This window comes from Cuculus canorus, chromosome 1, assembly GCF_017976375.1.
Source record: "Cuculus canorus isolate bCucCan1 chromosome 1, bCucCan1.pri, whole genome shotgun sequence".
NCBI classification, from domain to species: Eukaryota; Metazoa; Chordata; class Aves; order Cuculiformes; family Cuculidae; genus Cuculus; species Cuculus canorus.
This window is the reverse complement of record NC_071401.1, coordinates 117,156,564-117,182,616: the sequence shown is the minus strand read 5'-3', so window position 1 is coordinate 117,182,616 and position 26,053 is coordinate 117,156,564. Positions and strand designations below refer to the sequence as shown.

The 26,053-nt window shown below is 43.0% G+C and overlaps 1 protein-coding gene across 5 annotated transcripts in view; it reads left to right on the top strand.

The window, feature by feature from the left end:
• Positions 1–26,053, top strand: part of ZPLD1 (zona pellucida like domain containing 1) — a 159,792-nt gene that overhangs the window by 40,985 nt on the left and 92,754 nt on the right. For 2 of the 5 annotated variants that reach the window (XM_054056178.1, XM_054056179.1), the window contains exon 1: positions 22,035–22,109. The exons of 1 other annotated variant lie outside the window; for it this stretch is intronic. The gene's annotated coding sequence lies outside the window, so the exon portion shown is untranslated. Of the gene's footprint in view, positions 1–12,385; positions 12,406–22,033; positions 22,110–26,053 lie in introns of those variants that run through there. 2 more of the 5 variants (XM_009555244.2, XM_054056176.1) reach the window with 2 other exon arrangements.

Here is a 26,053-nt window from a genome sequence, read left to right as displayed (position 1 = left end):
GCTCTAGGTCCAGCATTCCATTCACAGCAGCTGTTATTGTGATGGGATGAGCTGAAGGAAGAAAGAGGTTTGCGTTTATTGATCAATGAGAGGGTGCCACAACCATCACCATGCCATTAATCTGGGAGAAAAAAGATGATGACAAATTTGATTACCAGCTGAGAGAATTTTCTGGATAAAGACAAGGAAAGGTCGATATATTTCTGCAGGCATTCTTCAATGAAATATTTTATATAGCGTTAGTTACCCATGCTAAAGAAAGATTAATATATAATATATAATTAATATATGAGCACAGGTGCTACTCGCATGACCTGAATGTAAGTATTCCTTTGGAAGAATCATGAAAAGAAGATGGCTTCTGGAACTGGAGAAAATAATGGTGGCTCTTTTAAAGTATATTTTTGGGAGCAGGGAGAAGGCAAAAACTGCAGAGGGAAAAGAAGTGTTTAAGTTAAATGACACTACTGGCACAAATAAAATTGGATAGAAATTGGTCACAAGGGAGATTGGGTTTGAAATTAGTAAAACCATTCAAAAACTGAAGCTCTGGATCAGTCTCTCAAGCAGTGTAATGTGGGCAAGGACTTAAATGCTTTTTTAAGGTGGAAGGTGCTAAGTTATTAAAGTGATTGTGCATCAGAGGAAGAAAATTCTTAGTAAGAAACAAGAGGTGCCCTCAGATAAACGTGAAGTAGTGTGTCCTCCAAAGTGACTGGAAAAGAGACTAGATCACTGTTCACAATGCTCTGTATTAAATCTGTGCTTGGGTGCCTCTGCAGCAGGAATGTAGGATCCAGGGAGGAAATCCTTCCCTTTCCCTGTGACAGTACCCTGGAGTTTGGCTACAGACAGATAGTGGCAGGATGTATGGCAACATGAAAAACTGGTCCTGTTCGGCTCTATGGTGGGGGGATGGTGCACCCTGTTTTTGTCCTTGGATTTAGTCTCTGGATTTAGAGTTGAGAAGGAGATTTCCTACAAGCAAAGTGAGCAGCCCTTCGTTCCTGCCCTTAAGCCATGAGGGCATGGTCTGCTTCCAAGGTCTGCATGGGAGCTGATGTTTGTAAGCAGAGAGCAAGATGCATTTTTGTGGAGTTAATCCTCTAACCTATTTTACACATTTACTTTGGAATGAGACAAAGAGTGGCCCAAAACTACACATCCCTTTTTGTTGCCCATACTGGGAGTTGAGCTGGGTAGTTACATGCCAGAAGAATCCTTTTGTCCTGAGGAGAGAGTATAGCGAGGAGAAGAAAGGAGTTTTTCTCGTAATAGCTGCTCTGATGAGTTTTCCAAGGGAAACAAGCATTTATTCATGATGGGAGGAATCAAATTCTTCAAATCATCAGTTTCTTTGGCTATTCAAAACTTTCATTGCCTTTCACCTCATCAGTCCCTGACTTTGATGAATGTGAGGGAGGACATTACCACTAACCTTCATGGAAGGAGAACTGAGCTAACATGAAAGTAGTTCGCTGTGTGTGTACGTCTGCATGTGGTTAGCATTGCAAAACAAGACAATGAGGCTTGAAGCTTTCCTGACATATACTCATTTACATCATGATGTGCTGCCCAATTACTACAGGGTCCTTTTACAGCAATTTTCTTTTTAGATTGTGGTGGATCATACACATAAGAATGTTTATTTTTGTGTACATGACATGCATGTGTAAGCCTTTACTGTGGTATGGGAAGAGGAAATGTATTTAGTTTGCCCATTTGAAGTGCTGTGTTTTTTTTCTCATAGGAAGTAATCTTGCTTTGCAAGCATATTTCTTGTGAGTGTATATACTGGAAATACTTATATTTCACTTCCAAAAAGTAAGTCACTAACACCTGTGTGACTGTAATACCTCTTGAACTGATGTATAAAATATTTTTTAAACATCTTTGTCTTCTTGTGCAATAATTTACTTTCTGAGGTACCTGAGAGGAGCAAGGCTGCGTTCTAGAATCAGTGAGCTTAAAAGTAACTGGAGTGGAAACAAGGTGATTATATCTCAATTACAGCACTCAGATAGAAATATGTCTTCAAGCAACCTGTAAGCCTCCTGAGATTCTTTCATTGCCTCTTTGTGTTAATCTCCTGTCTCTTCAGGAACAGCAGTAGGGTGCACTATTAGGAAGCTGGCAGAACATGGCCTCAGTCATTAGGTTAGATGTGAGCTGGAGGCACAGGCTGGCACATCACTCACTTCTCTTTGGAGGCAAGAAAGCAACTGCAGAATATTCTCCTGAGTGATACTGTGTATGGGCTCATACAGGCAAGTGTGAGGAATTGTGCCCCTGTCTGGCTGTAAAGGTCTTCCACCAGAAAAGAGTTTCTTATTTTGGTACATCTGTTCTGTTCTGTGTCATACAGGCTACCAAGGTAGGAAGGACTAACCTGTCCTTCTAAGCAATCTACATCTGTGAATGAACTCCATCCTTAAACTTTTGAAGTTTTAAACTTTTTTTTTCCAGAGGAAATGGCAGGTCTTGGTCTTTGCTGACTGACAGCTCCATCCACACTGTCTGAATGTGTTTTCAACTGGATTATAGAGGGCTCAGTCTGGGGAAGGGTGGGTGGAGGGGAGAAAAGTAAAGTTTCCACCCCAACTCCACTGATGTATTAACATAAAACCAGCCTTGATGTATAGGCACAACCACCACTTGTTACTTCTGCTGTTGTTTGCAGAAGAACTACATTAAGACACTACAATTTGAAGACCGGATCAAATCCATTCCTTCAGCAGATTTTTTTTTTTTTGTGGAAGTAAGATGGAAAACCATACACATTTCCAAGAAGGAACATGTCTGAGACATTTCACCTGGAGCACGCATCAGCAGTTCTCAAACTGTGTGGGCTTTCACCTGTGCCAGCATTGCCTTCAGCCACACTGGGCACCACTGGCAGTGCCACCACTTTTCTAGTCCTCCTGTCTAGGATATTTCCCCCCAAAAAATGTCTACTTGACTAAGGGAGGTCTGGGCTCCTGTTCAACTCTTCAGCAATACGGTGGCAGAAAGTAAGAGACCTGGGCTTAAAACAGAGCTGATCGAGAGTTAGACAGAAACAGATTGTGAACACGTAGCAAGGTAGGATGCTGCTGCTCTTCAGGGGCATGATTTTCTCCCACTGCTCCTCATTTGCTCAGCCCATCCAGACCTGTGTTGAGGTCTTTCCACCTGGGATAAAGCCTTCGCATGGGATAAAGCAGGAAACTGCTTATCTTAAAAAAAAATCTGCCTTTTCCTTGAATTAGGGTTTAGGCTGAGAAAACATTCCTTTCCTCTAGAGAGAACTTAAATGAGGATTTATTGGCTTTGCTGTTTCAGTCTGTCTGTCTGCTCTCATGGTTGGCTCTGCTAAGGCAGCTTGTGATCCACCATTCGAATCCTCAGAAAAAAAAAGCACCGATATCAGAATTAAGTTACTTTTCACACTTACTGGAGTTTTACGCTCTGATTGGGAAGTTAAATTGCGAAGTGAGTGTTGCAGTGAAGGTTATATAACACAGTGGAGATTCCAGTTTGACATAGATCTGTCTCTGCTGTTCCTTACAAGACCATCTAATCTTCCAACTTCCACCTATAATCGCATCAAATTGATTTCACTGTTTTGATTGTTTTTGAAACAACATGGCCATTGTGTAATAATCTGGGTGTGTGTGAACAAACACTTGAGCTCTTGAATCAGGGAGCAGAAAAAGAGAAGGCGTTTAGAAACTACCTCAGTGAAGCCTTCTGTGGTTTAACCAGCAAAGCTGCATGTGAAGAACAATGGAAGTGCTTTGTGAGAACTGGAAAGTGCAGTAAAACACTGCTTAGCAAAGTGTTGTCACTGTCTCTTCATGCCCTATCGACTCCTGTCCTGCTGGTTCAAGAGGGCATGAAAGCAGAAGGGGTCCCTCTACCTGGGATGATTTTGGGCTGCTGGTCTTCCCACATGGGGAGGGTGGGTATGAGAGACCTGACTGCAGGTGTGCCCCACTCATAGGGTGATCCTGAGGCTCAGGCAAAGGGCTGCAGCAGAAGATGGGATCCTAGTGTGGCCTTCCACCCCCTTGTAAGCCCTGCATAGGCTGCTTTTACACCAAATAAGCCAGCATGGCCCTGTGCCCCCTCAGGGCTGGGCTGCCTTTGTGCTGGCAGCTGGCAGCTCTGTATTTAGCCATCTGGAGGAGGGCAAGTGAGTGAGAAACCACATTCTGCTGCCTTCAGAGGAGACTATGGCATTGCTCTGGCCAATCTGACCAGGTTGTGACCTGCTGGCTCTTTCACTGATTTCAGTGAATTACAACTCCTATAAAACTTATTTCCTTCCTCTTTGCTTTCCACTGTTAGCGGGAAGCAAATTTCTATTTATGACGGGTTTTGTGCACTTCCTTGCCAAGGGCTTTATATATTTGTTGCAAACACAGACTGGGTAGTGGGTGTGAAAGTTACATTTGTTTTGCTCTGGTTTTAGCCATGGCCTCTCACCTTTCTTCCTACCAAGCCATTGCACAATGTACGTTTTGGACTAATGTACACATGTGCTGAAGGATTAATCGGCCCAGCCTCTTGCCTCTGTTATCTTACATGCCAGTTAGATAGAGATATGGGCTCTGCAATCTAGTTCAGTCAGAAAGATCTGCTTAAAAAGAAATCCAGATGTAACAGAAGTTCATCTGGACCATTTTGCTACAGTGAGTTAGGAACCGGCTCTCTGGGCTGTAGCGTCAGCAAGGCGGAGGGTATAGGCTTTTCTCTCATCTCAGCCACAGCTGGAGCAGCATGTTTCCTACTCTTTCTGTTAGCCCTGACAGCTGGCCTGTAACAAACCTTGCTGCATGACATACACTGATGTAAGAGATAAGAAGAGGTTGGTTCAGAGCTGTGTTCAAATGATCTCGTTGGCTCTGATGGTATCTAGTCACCTGACAAGCTTCTTTTACACTCCTTGGGTGCATTTCAGAGGAAAAAGGGAGAGCTCTGCTTTGTCAGAGGCACGTCCAGTGGTAATTTTTCAGGCTGTGGGAAAGGTGGTGAGAAGAGAGAACGTGCTTCGTTAGGGAAAAATTGCCTGATGATGGGCCATAGGCTTCCTGAAGTACCACGCTCCCAGTTACTGTGCTGTTGGGGAGGGATTGGATCCAGACTTTCCAAACTCATGCACGCCTCATCTCCTTGGCATCATGCCTCTGCCAGTGCACCCACATTGCTTTGCATGAGCCTTCCCCTAAAAAACTTGCTATATTTGGGGGTAACATCTCTGCTGGCTCCTGTGAGAGGGCAGATAATGGCCACATGCTGGCAATCAGCAGCCCTGGTGCACTTTGGAAACCCTGCTTCCTGAGAGCCATATATAACTTCAGGCACTTCCCCCAGGTCTTTCAGCTTGCAGGTATATAATTTTCCTAATGGAGCTGCAGACCTTTACCTCAACACCTGATGGTCAAACTTCCTAATCTCGGGCATTAGCAGTCTGAGGCAGTGACTATATTCTGGGTGATGGTATCACTTTTCTTCAGCCTCAGCCTGGCACTCTGACAGACTGAGAGAGCTTCAGGCAGGTACTCACATGGGCCCTCTGAGATTTGTGTTGCTGGCCCCGCAGATTTTAGTGCCTCCGCAAAACTGGTTCAGCTCCCAAGTCTGTGCTTGAGCTCTGGCTCGAGAGACACCATTGTGCGCTTGGACTTAGGACAAGCCGGCTCCCTACAGACACTGGGTTCAGGATGGATGCTGGTGATCACAACAGAGCCCAAATTCCCTACTGACTTCTAAAGGGAACCTCCTGCTACGGTTCAGTGGTTAGAGGTGCTGTTACAATGGACAGGGTCATTTTGGTTGGTTGGTTTGTTTGCATTGTACTTACTTTTACAAAGTTGTTTTCCCCTTTGCAGTAGTTGAGTGGATAGCATTTGTGGTTTCAACCAACAGAAAAAAACCCTTTATTGCACTCAGTCACTCAGTCACAACAAAGAGCTTACTCAGGGCGTGATCAGACCTGTCACTGTGAATAATGTAAGTTAGAATGTTATATATATAGGTTAGAGTGATAAACAAGGCAAACCAAAGACAACCAAAGTATCTGATAAACTAAACAAACAGAAGGTCCCAGCCAGAATCCAGATTGCATTGTTAAGTCCCAGACAGTGTGTTCAGCCTGGGACCCTTTCCTCTTCTTTCCTTTTGCTGCCCACATGGTGTGATCATGTTCTAGAAGGAGTGGGAAGGAAGGAAGACTTGTGCCCCCTCCCCTCATAGCCCTTTAACCACTCAGTCACAGGAGCATTAATTCTTCCATCTCTCACTGCCCGTGGGGAGTGGTGGCAGGAGCAGGACAGTGATGATGTGGAGCAGGATGGGTTGAGGAGGCAGGGCAGATGTGGAGCTATGTCTCCTGGTGCCAGGGCCAGCTCTCAGAGGACCGGAGGAAAAGAGGGTACGTAAAACCTGCTTCTTTCCCTCGTCAGGTCCCTGTTGGGTTTTGTGGAGGGTATGGCGTGGAGGCTAGGGACAACATGACTGTCCCCTTGCAAGCATGGATACGTGCCAGCACCACACACAACAGTGCACATTTCTAGTACAGCTCTGTTCACACTGATGTCTTACAAACCCCATCAGCCTTGAACCTACTTGGCTGCTTTGTACCCAGGAACCACAGGTACCCCAGTCCCAGTGCCACTTGCCAGTTGCTTTCTACCTTAAGTTCTTCTCATTTATCCTGTAGTAGGTGTATGGTTATCTTGCACTTCTGTTTCTCCTGGTCATTTCAGGCTTTGGTGCAATTTGACCGCTCTGAAAAGGATTTTGAAAGGTTGTGGGTGTGAAAGTACCTTTTGCCATCCCTCAGCTACAGCCACCAGGTGCATTAACCATGTGCTGGGTGCAGCTGTTATCCTTAAAATAGAAACTGACTACCTGCGGGCAAACTACTATGCTGGCATGGAGAAGGTATCAGTGAGATCCTCACGTACTGCAGGATCCTCTTGCCTTCTTGTTGAGTTGTTTCCTTGTTTGTGCATATTTGGGTAACTGTCCTGTGCCAGTAATGGTGCCTCACAGCATTTTTATGAACACCTCCTATTCATGTGAGTGGCATTCAATCAGGAAATACAAGCGATACTGGACAATTTTGATAATCGTGTCATGATGTGAATTGTTTGTATGCTATTAAGAAAACATTACAAAGACCCCAAAGTCTGTAAATATTTGTCACAACGATTACTATTACTTTGTATTTCTGAGCAATGATTATGCAACAAGAAATTTGTCAATAAGATCAACATAAGGAAAATGGAATAATATGCAAAATTTTCTCATAACAGATCCTGAAAATGTGTTTTGTTCTACAATGTGGTGGTTAGTGAGGGCACAGAGAGTAGACGTAAGATGGTGATCTGTGGCATGACCATAATATTTGGTAAATCCAGGACAAAAGCAGGATAGTGCACACTGTCCACATCTGAGCAGGGAGACCATTAAGCCTTAACCCAAGTTTCATTTGTCTTTAGATGAAAGCACTGCTATCAATGGTGTGCCAGATGGTCTACTCAGATTTTCATTTTTGCTTTCACAAAGTTTAGGTAAGCCTTTGATTTTGAAGCAGGTGGTAAATTGTCAGTGTACACCCATAGTAAAGATTATGGTTCAGTCTGCCCTACCATGGAATAAAAAGAGGTTTAAAATCTGTCTATAGGACTGGTTGATCTAAAAAAAAAATAATCTGACATTATTTTAATGTAGATATCTTCAGAAATTAAAAGGACTGAGATTGAGGGTATTGGATCAATAAAACTTTTCATTTTCTACTACTTTGCCACCTATGGCTCAATACAGCATTTTATATTTGAGTTTCTATTGTTCCTTATTGCTACCAGCAATGGAATGTACTCCCATCCACTTAATCCCCTTTACTAAAGAGATCCAGACCACAATGAAGTCATTTCGGTAACATGACACAGATGTTTATAAACAATCTGTTGTTGTGCTGGTGTCTGTACCTATCTCCTGTCAGCAATTTAACACCTGTAAAATATCAGAAACTATTTGTTAGTCTGATGTGAATGTATACACTGGAGTCACCAGTACAATATTTGGCTTAGAATATTGTTTTTCTGAATTTACCAAAATGGTGTGAAATTACAGCAAGGACAATGTCCTTAACTATGCATTGCATAGCCTGCTGGCATGTGGATTTTATCCATGATGTGTGAAGGAAACACACTGTCTCACATAGCAACTGTAAGTAGTGTTTATTAGTTTTGGACGGAGGGGGTGGGAGTGAAAAAAAGGTTCTGAGTCATAAAATCCTAAGCTTTCCCAAAAAGTGGGCGTGTTTAGAGGCAGTTTTCAGCCCTGTGATTATACATGAGACCATAACATGCTTTCTTTATTTACTTCTAGAGAGAAGCTTGAAAAACACCAATATTTTGAACCCAGTTTCTCACAGGGCAAGATGATAAAATCTTTTTTTTTCATGAACCCTAGCTTACTAGCAAATTCCTCTCCCCGGGCATTGTGCCTTTTGGTACTAAGACAAACGAAGAAAATAATTGTTCCACACCTCTTTCTCTCTCTTAGCCTGAGATTGCCCCTTTGGGATTTGTCAGGCTGGGTAATTAAGCCTGACACTCATTGTAGATGTTTGCTTGCAGCTGGTGTTGCACAAAATGAAGCTGGTGCTCTCCATGAGTGAGCAGGCTATGGCTGGGGATGGTCTTGGTCCTCCCTAAGGAGTCTCATCCAAAATCCATCTCTAACCGACTTGGCAGGGCTGACCTGTGACACAGTAGAGTGGGGGCTTCCCATCCTATGGATGCACTGGTGAAGTTAAGGACCAGGGCTGTGGAACGCACATGCCAATGGTCCTCGGTTGCACAAGAAGCACCACTTCCCTGCATCAAGCCAGTTGCTGGGGGAGATAGGCTCGGTGGGCGGGAGGCACAGGTGCCTGCAGCTGGTGATGTGGCTGGATGCTGTACGCTGTTTCCCGTCTGTGCTTGGCTGAGGAAAAGGCTCCGTGCTGTTGCCTTGCCAAATATATCATTATTCTGGAGGAGTCCAAGCTAGAGTCTTGGAAAACATATTCCCATTTTGGCAGGGCTTGTTGCTGCATTGAAACTTCTCAGCATTATGGGAGATTGAAATAAAAACAAACTCTGAGCCTAGGTCACTGCCATCCAAAATAAACAGATATGTGGGAGTGGCAATCCTGCTTCTTTTTTTTTACTGCATCCCTCCAGCTGTGGCTGGGAGGGATGAATTAAACCCGCTCATGCTGAGCTGACCCAGCGCCCCTGCCTGGCAGAAGATGGGTGCTTTTCTTCTGGCATCCCCACCAGCTGTGGGTGTGAGGAAGGGAGATGTCCCCTAGGGCTGAGGTCCCATGATGCCACCTCGCTATGTGAGGTCTTGCCAGCTGCCACTGTGGCTGACAAGATGCATACTTAAATGCCAGCAAAAGCTGGGCAAACCATGCACTAGATCTTGCTCTCATCCTGCCAAGGCACTGTGTGGTCTCCTTCTCCCCTCTGTGCTGTAATCCATGCATGCCCTGTCTCTCCTTCCTCCCTCACCTGAAATCCTGGGGTGATCCATGTGGGACATAAGGACGGTGCTATGAATTTTGTGATTACCGTAAGAGGGCCTACCAGTCTTATCAGGTAGAGATGTCTCACTCCCACAGTGTATCTTTGCTGTAGTCACACTAAGGAGTGATGGTTATCTTTGCTCCGAGTCAGTTGGGTGGCAGATCCAAATTCCCCCTCTGAAGTCCTTCTCATCTGTGGTCCCCATCTGGAGCAAGAACAGGGCGCATTGCTGTTGACTCCCCAAAATGTGGTAAGTTTGTGCATCTCTCATGGGTTTCCTGACATCTGGCGGTGCAGTGCAGGGAGGAGTTGTAGCTGTGCTGCTAGAGCCTCTGGGTGTCCCAAAATCCCAGAGGTGCCTGCCTTGCCTGCACAGAGCAGCTCTGACTGAGGCATCTGGGATACCAAACAGTGCTACTGCTGATGCTTGCTCACAGCTCAGGCCTCCCAGGCAGAAATATGACTGTTTTGCATCCCCAGTGGTATTTTTTTCTTTCTTTCTTTGGCAAAGGTAGGTTACTATTCAAACGTAATGGATTTAGAGGTAGTATTAGATGTTGTTCTTCCTTTCTTTTTTTTTATTCCATTTCTTCTGGCCCAGAAAACTAAAAGCCACCAATGGCAGCAGCTCCATGCATTGACACAAAAGACAGAGCTCAGAGGTGCTTGGTAGCCTAGAAGATTATATACAAAGACAGGTAACACCCATTACACCAAACCCCAAAGTTTTAGTTTAGGAAGATGTCTACTGAAGTCATGGTTGATTGGTAAATGATAACCGTTGTGAAGGAAATGAGTGTGCAACTGAGAATAATGAAATATTTTAAGGAAATCTCAGAGTATGGGGCAGCTTCAGGGAGCCTGTAGAGAAAAGTCCTGGGAGAAGAACTCCCTTCCACTTGGGTATTTCACAGAAGACTACAGAGTAAATTAACAGTGCCAGTTTGGCATTGCATATTGGTTGATTGATTCCCCTTGAAAGTTTATTTAAAATAAATAAATAATGTAAATAAATAAATATCTGAGAGCCACACAACAAATATTAGATGGGCAATCTCTCTGCTGAGCTGGCTTCAAGGAGAGCGGACAAGTTGACCCATGAGGCAATTTCTGCTTCTGTGCTTTTAATGACTGTGTTGTTGTTTGAGCTGAACTGAAGAAATTCATACTGGAAGCAAAATCAAAGCATTCTTGGCTTTTTGTCAACCACCGCTGTGTGAGTTTACTTCCCTGTTCCCAGACCTTCCCTGGGTTTCAGGGTTCACTGGCCAGACTGTGCAAGTGGAGGTGTCTTAGGAGCATGGTGGTGAGGTTGTGATGTAGGGTGGGGGTGTCCAGGGGACAACTTGCCCATGTGGCTTGCAGGACTTCTGGCAGCAGCCAGGGAGACTTTGGCTTTCACGCCACTAGTGATTCATGCTGCTGAGAGGGAAGAGGCAGTGTGGGCAGATGTCCTGCTCCTGCTAACTGAATGGCTGAGGTTTTGGAAAAGTGAATGGACCTTATCTGATGAGGATTACTGAAAAATGCTTGCAGACAGTGGCTTTTTCCAGTCAGTATCACAGCTTTTTAGTATAGGGGTAAGCATGAGCACTAAGTAGCATCAAACCTATGATTAAAGAGTGGATTTAGCTTAGGTACTGATTAATAACAGTTTTCATGCTGGCTGACTCGTGACTCCTAACCAACCAGTATATTGTGGACTTGGTTATTTTTTCTAGTATTCCTCTACCTACACCTGGGATGTCCAACCAGTAGTGTGGGAGCACATCTGGCCTCTTAGTATTATGTTGCTTGGGGCAGTGTTCTTGCACTTGGGTAATTCTTATGGGCCAGAAAAACAAACTCCATATTTGTAATGATTTCGGGCCTCGGTGTTTGACAGGGCCCTTTCTCATTCATGTCTGTGTTTAGCTCTGGGCTTTGTAAGTGATGAGGGTATATCCGACAATGTTATCATAATCCAACACACACAAATTAGCAGTTGAGCTTCTGAAACTTTGAGACTGATTTGAACATAAATGTTTTTACACACTCAGGTTTCAGTTGCCTTTCATTTTGAATCTTAAAAGAGACCTGCTTTGAAGCCCTTCTGAGCTCCAGGAACTTAATTTTGTTTTAATGAGAGTCCAGATGGTCTTAATTGCATGATACTTGGCATTGCTAAGAAAAATAGTAAAAATCAGGAGACCTTTGATACTTGCCAGAGGTGTACCAGAGCCTGTGGGTAATTTTTTGTGTGTCTTATTCTTGAGCTCAGTTTTTAGGCGTGGCTGACTATTAATGCTTTCCAGTAAGTGGACATGAAATTTAGTCATGAGTATGTTTGTTTTCTACATCTGATATAACTCACAGTGCATGAAAGCTCTGTTTATCTTTTAAGAAAGCTATGAAAACCTGCTTTGTCGTGGCAGTTTGTTTTGCTATTTATCATTATGATGCTGTGCCCTGTCAGTACATTTAACACATGTGCATGAGCACATGTTTTTTTGGGTACACAGCACTGCTAGCATATTTCTCTTTCGCAAGCCACGATAATTAATCTGACCATTAATTCAAAGTTCCAGAGATGGGAGAAGGCAGAAATGATAGTTAACCATGGACTGGAGAGTTTGTGCTGTTTGGATTATAACAGTATGTGTCAAGAAACAGGCTATTTTTTGAGCTGGATTCTGTGTCCACTAGAGTCAAGGGACTTGGTTTTGTTGACTTCAGCAAAAGAGGATAGATCTTGTGGAGGCTGATCCACCTCCAGCTCAGACAAAAGGGCATCATCTATAATGGCATGAGATTTTTCCGGAGGGCTGAACATTTCATCCCATTTGCTAATAGGTCACCAGTAAGTTTTGCTCCTTCTTTAAATGAAGCAGGGTGAACAATGCCAAGTGGATCAGGTGGGCTTCATCAGAAGTGGGAGGCAGCAGTGGAGCTGTGGAATTTGAGAGAGCTTGTGGGTATTTGCATGAATGTGCTGCAAAAGGGAGAATCACCTGTGAAGAAGAGTTAACTGGGTTCTGATGTGCCTTCTTTGGTCTATATAAGGCCTGGAAACACTTTGGTTTTGTTTTCTTGTCTTGAGGGATAGAAGAGAGATGGAAAGCTGTGGTGGGATGTACCCCCTACGGCTGTGATCACAAAGGTGCTTGTATGTTGATTCTCACTGGCTCTGAGAGTAGATGGTAACAAAAGCAATGAAACCAAAAGGTATGGTTATTCTACATTTCTGCAAGTGTTCTCCAGGAAGCAAGTGCCTTTTATTCTGCTGGTGCAGTGTTGTATGCAATAATTCAGTGAAGTTTTGTTTCTTTTTTTTTTTTTTTTTAGTTCTTATGAATCATTTGAGTCAAATTAACTGCAGTTTCTTTAATGCTCTTGTATTTTCTAAGCCATCCATGAAGAGGGAAATTAGTTTATATCAGTGCAGCTTCTAACTGAATATTTGCTGATTAATTTGAGCCACATCTACTGTTTGCTTGTGCCCACTGAACTGGTGGTAGCTATGAACAGAGATAACTACTGTCACTGGGCAGTTATAGTTTTATTTCCTGCTGACAAAGAGTCCTGGTTTAAGAGGTATTTGGAACCTGGGCCTTTTTTTGTTAGGAAAAAAAAAAAGAGGCACTCTTAATATTCTTTGGTTAACACTTGGTAGAAAACCATGCAACACAAAGCATTTTTGTAGTTGTGATTCAAGGTAGTAAGTGGAGCCAGTCAGCCTGTTAACTTATGGACAGGAGCATGAATGGGACTGGATCCCAAAATACATTGATTTGCAGGCTTGTTAGGTTCATGGATCTGCAAATAAATCGTTCGGGTCTAGGCACTGAATATCTATGATAAACCTGTTTCAGTGCTGTTTGGCTACAGTTACAAGGAAGTTCTGTGACTGTCTACTGAACAGAAGAAGATTGATTTCGCTTTCCATTGCCAAGACTTTTATCAAACACATGTAACCCTGATATACAAGACTTGCCACAGCTTAAGAAAATAATTTTGGTACCTGTGCTTGCAAATATGAATGTTCCTTGCCCCTCCCAGGTGCTCTTCCTCCTGTCTCCAGTGTAAACTCTCCTACAGCTTTTTGCATAGCTTATGAATATTATCTCAGCCTAAAATCCAAACAAAGATATACACAATAGCAAGCAGCAGAACCTTTTGGGTCCTTTTGCCTGTGTTTCCTGCTTTGGAGAAATCACTCTTGTATCTAGCATCTTGTTTAAATTGCTGAGGTGTTCCTGTGTTTTTGAAGGGTTACTTTGTACTTGTCTGTGGTATGCTGCTTCTAATCACCTCCATTTATTTCTGACACATAGCCTGGCTCATTTTACCTGTCTGTGATCTGGAGATGGGGGCATGAGAAGAAAGTGCCTTGCTTTCTTATCCTGGGATGGTAGGTAGCAGTGCAGAGCCCCAGCTGACTTGGGCAGTGACCTGCCAGGGTGGGACAACACTGTGAAAGCAATGAAGAGGCACGTTAATAATCACAGAAGCGTCTGAATATGCATGTATGCTACTGCCTGGCAGTAGGGACAGGATGGATGCTTTAATATAAAGTGTGTTGGTGCCCTATGCCAGCACTGGAAGGGATGTTTCCCCTCTGCCAGGCTACTGACGGAGTTGCCAGCATGAGTACGGTGGCTGTGCTCCTCTGGGAGCCCCTTTGGTTCCTGTCCTATTTCCCTCCTACCACTTTGTGTTGCCCAGACTGGAAGTTGGTTGCACCACCTCTGACCAATACTCATGAAAGAGTTGCTGCGCTGTGTACAGGAGCTGTTTGGGAGTGAGGGAAAGCCTGGGGGACTGAAATGAGCAGGCTTGTTGTTGCAACACCTCTGTGCATCTCTGGTTTCAGTACTTGCGCTCCTCCCCTCCTTGCTGATGAATGCTGTAGGAATGCACCAAGCTGAAGTCTCCGAGTTTCTGTTTAAATTTTCATTTTTCTTGATTCTTTGAATAAGAGGAGCTAAGAATAGATGCAAAATATTCTGGGCTCAGAAATAATGTGATGCTGGAGCATTTTTTAACCCATGGACTTTCAGTTTTTCCTGAGAGTCTGGTTAGAGGGACCTCCTTCTCAGAGAGCATGTACTTGGCTCCTAGAACTTGTGTCCCTCTAAGATACACTCAGGAGAGGAATGAAATAATTAGCTGCTCCCAAAAGCTTGGCTTAAGAATTTAAGATATGCTATCTCAAAGGACAGGAAAAATGAAAAGATAAGTATATTGTGGCTCATGATAAGGTCTGCTAGCAATTCAAAAAACATGTTAGAGGAACCTCTCTTGGAAAAAAAAGTGCAATCCATAAGCTGTGCCCATCCTTCTGGTGATATCTTCCAAAATTATTCCATTATTAGCCTGTTTTCTTACTAAGATTTCAAAGCAATAATGTGAAATGCTACTGTTGGTTTTCTTCCTGTCCTACAACTGGCTGATCAGTGATTTTAATGTCAAGTGAAGACTGGGATTTCAGAATCTGAAATGTATATTTGTGCTTGGGAATGTCTTCAGCCATCCCTTTTAACTTAAATACTTGTTTTCTATAACGTGGCTGTTATGTTTTCTTGCCTCAGTCAACACCATCATTGAAGTAATGATGTTAAATTAGTCATGATCCTGTAACTAGCGGCAGGTTTTTCTCCCAAATGGGATGCTGTCTCAGCACAGCACATTGAGTGCTGTAGATTGCAGGGTTGGAACCTTCTCACTCACTTTCGTTTTAATTCTTTAAAATAAATAGCACAAAGTGAGATGCTTTGTAAACCTAACAAAAATAGAGAAAGCAAACATGATTTTTTTTTTTTTTAGGGTTCCAGCTCAAGGGGGTGAAGGTCAAAAACCTGCAATTGAGCCAAGTTATTAATTAACGACTACTTACTGGAATTCTCCCCAATTTATGACTTCATGTATCATAACACTTTCTGTAAAACATCCTTGCTGGTTATAAACATGCCCACTGAGTAATCATCCAGTATGTACAGCCAAATAAAAAAAGAAGTCTGGGAACTCAGAAGCTAGAAATCAATAGACCCTGTTCCTGGCTTGAGCAGGTCAGAAAAGATATCCAACAAAATAGTTTGTTGAAAAAAAACACTTCTCTGTTTTAATAAAAATATATATAATACAGGGGAAGCCTCCTTTGTGCTGGAGAGGAGACAACTCTGCTAGAGTGTACCCCCCATTCTGGGAACAGGGGCTGGTTGCAGTGCTGGGGGATGAAAGGCAGCCCTGCAGCTGGGTCAGAAATCAGCTGCCTTCCTAGGGAGACTCCTTGTCTCTCCACGAGAAGCAGTGCCCTCTGTGACTGAGATCTTAGGTTTGGATGAGGACAGCGGTGCAATAGTTGTGCTGAACTAACTGTGAAATACTCTGAAGGGCCCAGGGGCTGCTGAGTAAGGTGGGGCCAGGAGACTTGCAATGATGGCCACTTCTCTGTCCTTTTCTTGAATCAGTGGTGTGCACTTTGAATAAAAGATTAAACCTGAAAATGACTTGGAGAGCATCTACTTCCCTACTAGGATTCAGACTTTAGTATTTAACCACGCTTTATAACCAGGACATTATGGATGTTTGCATTTCTTCTAGCTGGAGAGGGAGAGAGAGGCAGGGATGAAAAGTGAGTGTGGGATCAGGAAGGTGAAGACCAAATAGCTGAGTGAGGCCTTTTCTCTCCCCAGCATCTGGGTAATTCTTTTGTGTAGGAAGGAACACAGAGACCATCTTGTTCTGATTTAACCAAATTTCAATAATAAATGCAATTTCAGTATAAGATGCTGAAACTTCACTAGAAATCAGTGTTAATTAGGCAGTGGTCATTTTACTTGTGAGAGGTTTGATCTTGGATGGAATTCCTAGGGGTATGAGATCCTGCAGGAGATGAATCTTATCAATGCTTATAAATACCTAAAGAGCTGGTGTCAAGAGGATGGGACCAGACTCCTTTCATTGGTGCTCAGCAACAGGATAAGGGGCAACGGGCACAAACTGGAACACAGGAAGTTCTGAGCATTAGGAAAAGCTTCTTTACTACGAGGGTGACAGAGTACTGGAACAGGCTGCCCAGGGGTGTTGTGGAGTCTCCTTCTCTGAAGATATTCAAACTCTGCTGTGGGTGAACCTGCTTTAGCAAGGGGGTAAACTAGATGATTTCCAGAGGTCCTTTCCAACACCCATAGTTCTGTGATTCTGTGGATCTCTCCATCTCCCTGATCGCTTCTCTGCCTCCTATCATCATGGTTATTTGCAGTCACCAATAACTTCATAACTTGTCCATAAGGCAGTATCTTTGCCTTATGAATTAGAAGCTAGAGTACAGCACACACTAAACAACTTGCCAAGGGTTCCACAGGAAGTCAGTGTCTGAGCCAAGAACTTCAAACCCAGCTTTTCTGAATCGTGACTTTGACATCTCTGTCCAAGGTTTGATTTGGTTAAGGTTGGGTCCCTGGGCAGAAGAAAAGCGTTAAAAAGCCAAACCCAAAACTCATGTTGACTTTCTTTAGTGAGAAATAGTGCTTCCAAATCAAGTATTTCTCTCTTGCTCTGTGCCCTCATACTTCCCCAGCTGTCAATTACTCTAAAAAGCTTTTTCCAGTGTGTTTACTCTATCACATTCCCCATGAATGGGCCTTCAGGGTCACAAAGCAACCCTGCTTGCTGCCTTGTGGGTGGGTTTTTCTTTATTTTCTTTTTCCTTTTAGTGGTGGTGTATTTTTTTATTATTATTTTTGTGTTGGAAGGCAGGCAGGGAGGAACCTCAGAGGCAGCTAGCCAAGGGTGTGAGCAGTGCAGGGTTAAGTAATGGCTGTGCTGACAGAGATTCCCGTAACTGCTGCCTATTCCTGCCCTGCCAGGAACAGCCCATCAGGCGGCAAGTTTTGAAAAAGTCAAAATCATCCAGGCCAGTAATCTGTTGACCTGTAGAGGGCTGCAGGAGAAACCCCATTCATATGTGTGTATTCTCTGAGGGAACTTATTAATTAAATGTAATAATATTTAATGATCTAAGTAATAAGTGGCTGGGAGCTACAGGAGTCCGATGAAGCACACACAAGAGGCTGAGCAGGCTGGTGTGCATAGAGCGAAGGAGGCAGAGAGGACCCCACAAAGTGAACTCTGGGGGCCTGCAAGGGAGCTGCTGGCAGGACTGCTTGGGGGCAGGATGTTGGTGATCCTGGTAAGCACTTCTTCACTCCTGTCATAGCTGCTTACTAAAGGGCATAATTTCCCCCTAATTTTTTTGTCTACATCCCCTTTAATTTATTTTTTTCCAGATCCAACAGAGATGGACTGTGGGACTGGAGTAGTGGATCGCTTGTAATGCCAAAGAAAAATCCTCTTTATCATCTGAACCTGTAAAGTAAATTGAAGGGGCTGAATACAACACTTTTACATTCACAGGATCAGAAATGTTCTCTGACTTTCAGTAATAGCTTAAGAAATGGATGCGACCAAATTTTCTTCATTAACCTGTGGCTCACAGTCTGTTTAGCTGGTCAGTGAAGCAAACTCTGAGACCTCATTTCTCCACTGGTTATTTCCTGCCCTAAATAAATTCATGAATTTATCCATATCTTCTCCTTGTCATAATGCCAGAGAAACAGTTCAAAGCCTAGTGTTCTGAAAGTGAGTGTTCAAAGTAACAGCTTGATGGACACACTTCTACCAAACCCCCCACATTAGGCTCTCAAGAATGCCCTCTTTAGCAGAGGAAGTATTGTTTTATCTCAAGTGTTATATCTGTGTGGTGCTTTGTCTTGTTCAAGAGCAGCTGTTGTCCTGGAAGTCAGCTAACAGGTGCTAGAGATAGGAAACATCAGTGGAGGGGCGTAGGGGTGATGTTAGAGGCAAGTGCACGTTATCCAGAATCACAACAGAGTAAAGGTCTGTCAGATTATCAATTTTCTGTAACCAGGCTATAAACCAGTAAGTTTTATTAGATCTTCAGAAGGTAAAAAAGCAAAGCAGCAGAGCTTAAAGTTGTCTCAACTGTACTTGTTGACCGCAATCTAAATCCTCTTCTGCTAACACCTTTCATTAAATGGACTATGACCTATTTATTGATGTTGTTTAACTCTCTTTTGACACAAGATGCTATAAAGGTATAGCACTAGTGATTTGTTCCATGGTGCGGCTATGGGAACAGTAGCCTAAATGGGCTCTTTCTTCAATAGCATATTTTTTTAAAACAAAATCAATGCCCTTCTGTCCTGTATTACTTAAAAGATCTGGATGTCAATGTTCCATTATGGAAAGATTTTGAATAAAAGTAAAAGATTTTTCATGGACTTATTTTTGAATTATTAGATCTGTTGTGATTTGTAGCATTTTTATTTGTGACAGAGTTGCAGTGATTGTATTCCTTGACTGAGATTCTTTCAGTCAATGAAACATTCAATGAAACAGTCAATGAAACACATTCAATGTGTTTGTGCAGATTTTCGCGTGTCTGTAGGCAACTTGTGCTCTTGGCTTTTGGGCCATAAAATGTGGCCACTTTCATAGGGCTTATGTGAAGAGTGGATGATTGCTTGCGAAGTGCTCTTGACCCATGTTTTGCTACGGCATGAGCCTTTGCACCAAATCCAGAGCAGGGCTTGAGGAAGAGGAGACAGAGGTGGAGGTGCTCTGTGAGAGTCCAGGTGCTCCTTCCTCTGCTGGGGCAGACATGAACAGCTATAGTGAAGTAAGGTGTTCATCTGGGCCTTTGGTATTCTAGCTAGTCATACTGTTTACACATGGGTAAAGTAACCCGCTTTGCTTAACTGCCCTATTTAAGGCAACACTTCACCTTGTGGGGAATGTCTCTGAAATGAGGCTGTGGCTTTAAATGTCTGTTTTTCCTTTGTGTGAGCTGAGCGTATAAGCACATTGTCTATTCCTCCTTGGTGTGAAAGAGTGTGCAAGCTTTCCAGAATCTACCCTTCTACAGACACCAAACACAGTCACTATGTAGCACCACAAATCTGCATTTTTGCAAACTGATGTCAACGAACTCATACCAATAAAATCAGCAAGAATGGATTTGTGTTCTTGAGAACTGCTATTTAATCCATTTAAAACAGCTAAAAATCTTCTGTATTGAAGACATTGATATTTTTCATAAGAGACAATAGAATAGGAAACGGTGATATAAATATTTGACACAAAAGAAGAATGAGATACACTCTTGGTTCGAACACCAGCTGGTGCTTGCTTTGGCTTTAGTTATGTAGAAAGAGCTCCACTCACTGGCAGAGCAAATTTCTAGACTGTTAATTATGAATTGGTCCTGGGCTAAAAAGATGTTGACTGAAGCAGCTATTCCAAAAGATAAGGTGACTGTCCTACCAGGAAATACTGCATTCAGTGCAGAACCATTTTTTTAGTTATTTAGTAAACTCAAAAATATTTAATTGTTTATTAATTTCATACATGTATGAATCGGGCTAGAGAAAGTTTATTTTCATGTGAATTGATTAGATCTAGAAGGTCTTCTGAAGAGTTTGCTTTCTGGCTCTCAACATGTGGGTGGCTGGTATGGCTGACGCATACAGCATGCTTTGTTTCCACTATGATTAAAAAAAAAATTCCAGCTTTGACCAAGCAGTGACCAACACCTTTTTTTTGTTGTTTTTGTTTTCCCTTTCCTAACCAAGTCATCACTTCTGCTTCCTCCTTTGCTGACCACAAGGGGAAGGCTCCTCTGCAAATGTCATAGAATCATAAAATGGTTTGTGTTGGAAGGCACCTTAAAGATAATCTAGTTCCAACACCCCTCTGCCATGGGGAAAGACACTTTCCACTAGATCTGGCCTCATCCAACTTGGCCTTGAACGTTTCCAGAGAGGCGGCATCCACAGTATCTCTAGGCTACCTGTTCCAGTGTCTCACCATTTTCACAGTGAAGAGTTTCTTCCTAATACGTAATCTAAACCTTTGTAATCTCTTTCAGTTTAAAACTGTTACTCCTCATCCTATCACTACACTTCCTGATAAACAGCCCATCCCCAACTTCCCTTTAGACGACCTGTGTGTACGGGAAATCTGCTATCAAAGTGCTGAAATAGTTGAGGTGAGGTGCAGGGTAAGAAAACAGGGTAGATAACTGAAACATCTGATATGCTGTCAAGTTGCATTGATGTTTCCTGCCCATGGCAAAGGAGTTGGAACTATATGATCTTTAAGGTCCCTTTCAACCCAAACTATTCTATGATTCTGTCTCCCTGGAGCCTTTGGGCTGCTCCTAGCCAAGTAGCGACAGGGTTATTGTCTAGAAACAAGAAATACTTTGGACCTATGTAAAATTGTTGCAGCTTGATGCTGTTGTCCTTGTTGCATCAACTGGATTACTCTACTGTCATAGTTTAGCCCCTCCAGCAAGGTCAACAGCTAAACATTGGAAGCTGTGGTCCTAATCCCACCCCCCTCAAGGAAAGGGAAATGACAGTGACAGTCAAGGTGGTGCCATCAATTTGCATTGGGTCAATGTTTTACCACAGAGAGCAAACCACGAAGTGCAATCAGCACAGAAGGCCCAAACTCTCCAATACTATGTGAAATCAAGCTTTACTTAATAAAACAAGAAAGGTAACAAATGATTAGTAGTGATTAACAAGTTAACAATAACAGCTTTAAAGGCAAGGCCTCTAATCATTACTACGAGAGAATAAGTATAGTAATTAAGAAAGATACATCTCCAACTGCCCTATTATCATCATCCATATCTGCAGCTGCTGGGGAGCCCTTGTTGCAGGATTTTGGAGAATCTGTCCCTGATGAAAGGGAGATCCTACACAGCATCTCCACTCAAAGGTGGGGACACCGAAGTCACTACAAGAGGGTCTAGTTTTTACATTGTTAAGTAAGCAGCTTACATCATTCTGAAAATGCCGAATCTTTGGTTTCAGCTGCCCCATTATGATGCCTTCTTGGAGCCTGGCCAGGGCCCAGAAAGAGAGATCAAGGAAATGGCTGGATATCTCTTATCTTTGAATTAAGGGGGATGTTGAGGTGCAGCATTTCTGCAAAGTTTTTCTCTTCTCACAGTGTTCATGCCTGTGCTGATTGGTCAGCCAAGGTGTTGATGGCCAATCAGAATGGTGATCATGTGCTGGCCATGAGGTCAGGGACTGTTGCTTTTTGCCTCTCATGTCCTGTGCACGTTGAAGAAGCCACAACTAAAGTGGCACAGCCCAATTCTACTAATAATGCCACTGTGATGCATTTTCTCATGCTCTGCGCTTTACAAAATTAGCACAGCGCAATTCCACTGACAATAGCAAGGCAAGAAGTTATAATTAAACAGTATACATAGCAATGCAATGCAAATCATCCATGGGTCACCTATTTTGTTTTAGGGCTGTGGATCAGGCCCTGTCACTTCAGACAGTTATGCTTTCTTGGGAGTATTTAATTTCCAGTTTTACCTAGTTGTCAACTTCAGTGTGTTGGGCTGCATGTCAGGCCAGGGGGGCTAAATCGTGACACACTGCCATTGACTATGAACAAAGTCCTCCTTGGCTGTCTCATTCTCTGAGGTTGGCCAGCTTGCCTGCTGCCTGGCTGGTGAGTAAGAGGGTGTATGGGTGAATGGTGTGCATTTATGATCCTGTGTTCATATGGACCCAGGGTATTTTGCTCCTTTTTGGGGCACTTTGGACAGCAACTCTGGCTACACGGCCATAGCAGCCAGCACAGCCACAAAAAATGGTGGAGATACGTCTTGAAAAGAATAGAGACAAATTCTCTCTGAGCCTGAAATAACTGGGTTGTACTTCCAGGTTTTCAAGTCATGAATGGAAACTAATTGGATTTACTGCCAGTCACAAGAATTGATTCTGGCAGGAATAATGAATAGTGTCCCTTACTTGTCTTGAACAGTGTCAATATATTCATGCCTGAACAGACACATTCCTGGTTTTAGTGCATGACGTGCAAAGTACTTCAGTGCTGAATGAAGATGCTGAGAGACCTAAAAAGACATGCTTGCTTAACTGTGTTTACAATATTACCTGATTTTAACTCTAGAGTGAAAAAGTCGCCCTCCTTGTTTACAGAGGAGCTTATCAGTCCAGGTAGCTCTAGGCAGAGCAGGAGATGGGCTGTATGCAAGGCTGTGCTGTCTAGCACGTGGTGTCAGGGGAGAAATTGTGGTAGATATATTTGGGAGAGATGGAACCCTTTCAATGCGGGGCTGCATGTGACTGTACTTATGTCTGTTTAAACCTGCTCTGTCCATGGGTTGTATGCAAATTGTTCATAGTGATCTCTCATGAAGGTCAGGATTGGAAACTCTTCTGGCCAAGTGTCTCCATTAATGCCACAGTGAGCATATTTGAACAGCTGTACTGGCTTGTCTGGCCCCTGTCTCCAAGAATGGTCATAGAAATGGGCACCCTGGTGGAAGGAAGAGCAAGGCAAGCATGCATGTTACTACTCCTCAATATTCTTGTCAGGAGCTGTCTACAAAAAATATCCAGAAATTTCTGCTGTGGAATTATTAAGGGTTTTTATGGTCATATGGTTATGTGGCTTTACTGCCTTCTCCTCTGTATTCACAGGGAACTCCCTGTGACTCAAAGTTTTAAACAGTAAACCTCTATGCAGTTTTTACTACTTTCCTTCTCCCTTGCCTTTGTGATCTCAAACCCTTAGATCTGGGCTGGCTGTGATGGAAGGCTCAGCTCCTGACTGTGATACAGGGTGGCCACAAGCTGTAGAAACATCTCAGTAAAGCCAATGGTTGCTTTGCAGATGATGCATATTGCTTCCCAGATGAGCTTTGGGCGTGACAAAGTGCAAACCTCCTCTCTTAGAGATTGCTACTGCTCTGCACTATGAATCTGGGACTCCACTATGCTAAGTGATGTACAAACAAAACACGGTCCCAGCTCCTGGTACTCTGTAAGCGAAATGAATGCTGGCATGAACTCACACAGGAATCTAAGCAGACATATCTACATTCCTCTGGTCTTGCTAGCAAAGATTTGCAAATTCATTTATGAAAGCAAATTAGTTTCCAGGCTCTCCCAAAGCTGCTTTGGTAGATGATATTTTATCAGGCATCTTTGCCAGGAAACTGAAGCAATACCATGATACGGAAAGGAACACTTAACTCTCTTCCAGTGCCAACATAGTCATGTTTTATGAACAAATAGCCAGCTGACACAGCTGTATAAAACCATACACATTTAATGAATTCTTATGTGTAATAGATGCCTGTCATAACCTCATGTATAACAAGATGTAGCTATCTGGATTAGAGTGATTGTTAGAAAAACACTTCAGTTCCATTTCAAGTGTTCTCCATTTCAATGCAGTTGAAAGACAAGTGTAGTCAAGATACGAAAATTTGAAATAATTGTTTTATAAATGAGAAAAAGTTTAGTTGTAAACTGAAACTTTATTTCCCCCAACCTTTTCTTGAAGTGAGAATGAAACCCCTAGTACTGAAGATCAGCATTTCTTCAGCTCGTGGGTTTTTATCCAGCATCCAGTGAAGACTGGAAATTTTGCTTTTACCTCCTTTTTCGAGGAGTAGATTGGTGAGCTAAAAGACAACCAGAGGTGCAGAGGTACACCTGCTTCAACAGTTGAAGTTAATAAGTATGATTAAGAAAAAAAATTACATGAGATCTTGTCCTGCTTTGCATTTCTGGGATTTTTAGAATAACCAAAGATTCATATTGTCAGTTGTAACTGAATTTCTGTTCCTGTAAAGAATATGAGTGTTCTGACTTTTTTATATTGTGACTTTCAATCAAATTTCCTCTTTTCTGTCAAAAGCATAAAACTTTTCAAAGACATTCACATTAAGATTCGCTCTCTGCTCTCTTCTTCGTTACCTGAATAATAAGCAGAAACTTACACGTGTACTCTGATATATACACTGATGCAACTTCTAATAGAAGATGTCTTTCTTTCCCTACTTAACTGGAAACTTTCTTTATGTGGTGTTGAGTTCTAGGCAATGAGTGATTGCAACAATCTTCAGACGCTTCAATTATGTGCCTTTTTCAGATACCTTGTGTGGAACAGGATCATCTAGCCTGCTTAAATATCCATCCACTTCCCTCTGACAGCATTTTAAAAGTTATGTTAAAAGATCATTTTTTTTCAAACACTCTAAATCTTGAAACAAAAATGTCTGGGTAAGTCAAATAGCAGAAATTCTTTAGTTGTAGTGAAGTGCACACTGTTGTCATGAATTCTTGTACTGTGAACAAACTGGTGGTCTTCCCATCATCTCCTAGAAGCACTCTGATTTCACAGTATACGCCTCTGGGGCAGAAGGTATTTAGCATGTTAAAGTTGAGTGTTTTGTTTTTAACTTTAAAAAATGTTTGAGGAAGAGCCGATGGGTGTACTCTGGTATGAAGGAATGATGAGCAGCAGCCAAGGAACACGGAGGTCGTTTGGCTTTGCTGCCTGGTTCTCTGGCATAATTGTATTTTGGGGCTCTCCAGGAGGTGTGGGATCTGCCTCCAGGGTAGAAGCAGCACACTTGCCTGTTGCAGCATGGTGGAAATTGGATATGTTGGGGCTGGAGGGAAGCAATGAGGCTCTCCAACACACTGAGTAAAGCTTAAGCTAGCAGGTAGCCTGGCATTTCGGCACCGAGGGCCTCCAAGGATTGTGATTCAGTCCTTGCTGCAAGCTGGTGCCTGTGGGGCAACGGTCAGGTTAAGGACACCATTCCTGCTCTCATTAGTCTGGCTGATAAAGCTAGAAGCAACTGTGCTGCTATATACCACCAGTGCCAGCGGGATGGCTATGGAAGATCCTGGTGATAAACAATACCCAGGCTTGGCCCTCTCCTGCCTCAGGTCACTTAACCCAGCTCTTCTACCTTGTCATATGCTCATCTCGTGGAGCGAACTTTGCCCAAAGAGCTCTGACTATATGTAAAGGCCCAATCTAAATTAATATTGATCATGTTGCCCTAATAGGGGCAACAGTGTAGAAAAAATAGGCATTTTTAATTGAAGAAATTGAAAACAACATCATGTCTGCATTTCCAAAGGTGTAGCAAATGCCAATTGTGCTGTTATGGCAATCGGTGTTGCAACTGGTAATTATTGGTGGCAGCACTGAATGAGAACTGAGAACCAGCTAGGTTGAGGATTTGTCTTTTCCACCAAAGCAGGTGTCTTTTTCACTTGCATAATGAGTTAACAGATTGGCTTGTATCAGAGATGGAGTGATCAGCAGGACCAGGGAAATGATCATCTCTCTGTACTTGGCCCTGGTGAGGCTACACCTTGAGTACTGTGTTCTTATTTTGGATCCTCACTAGAAGAAGGACATTGAGGTGCTAGAGTGTGTGCAAAGAAGGGCAACAAAGCTGGTGAAGGGGCTGGAGAACAAATCTTCTGAGAAATGACTGAGGGAACTGTGACTCTTTAGCCTGGAGAAAAGGAGGCTGAGGGGAGACCTCATTGCTCTCTACAACTACCTGAAATTTGTACATCGTATTGAGGCAGATGTTGGTCTCTTCTCACAAGTAACGG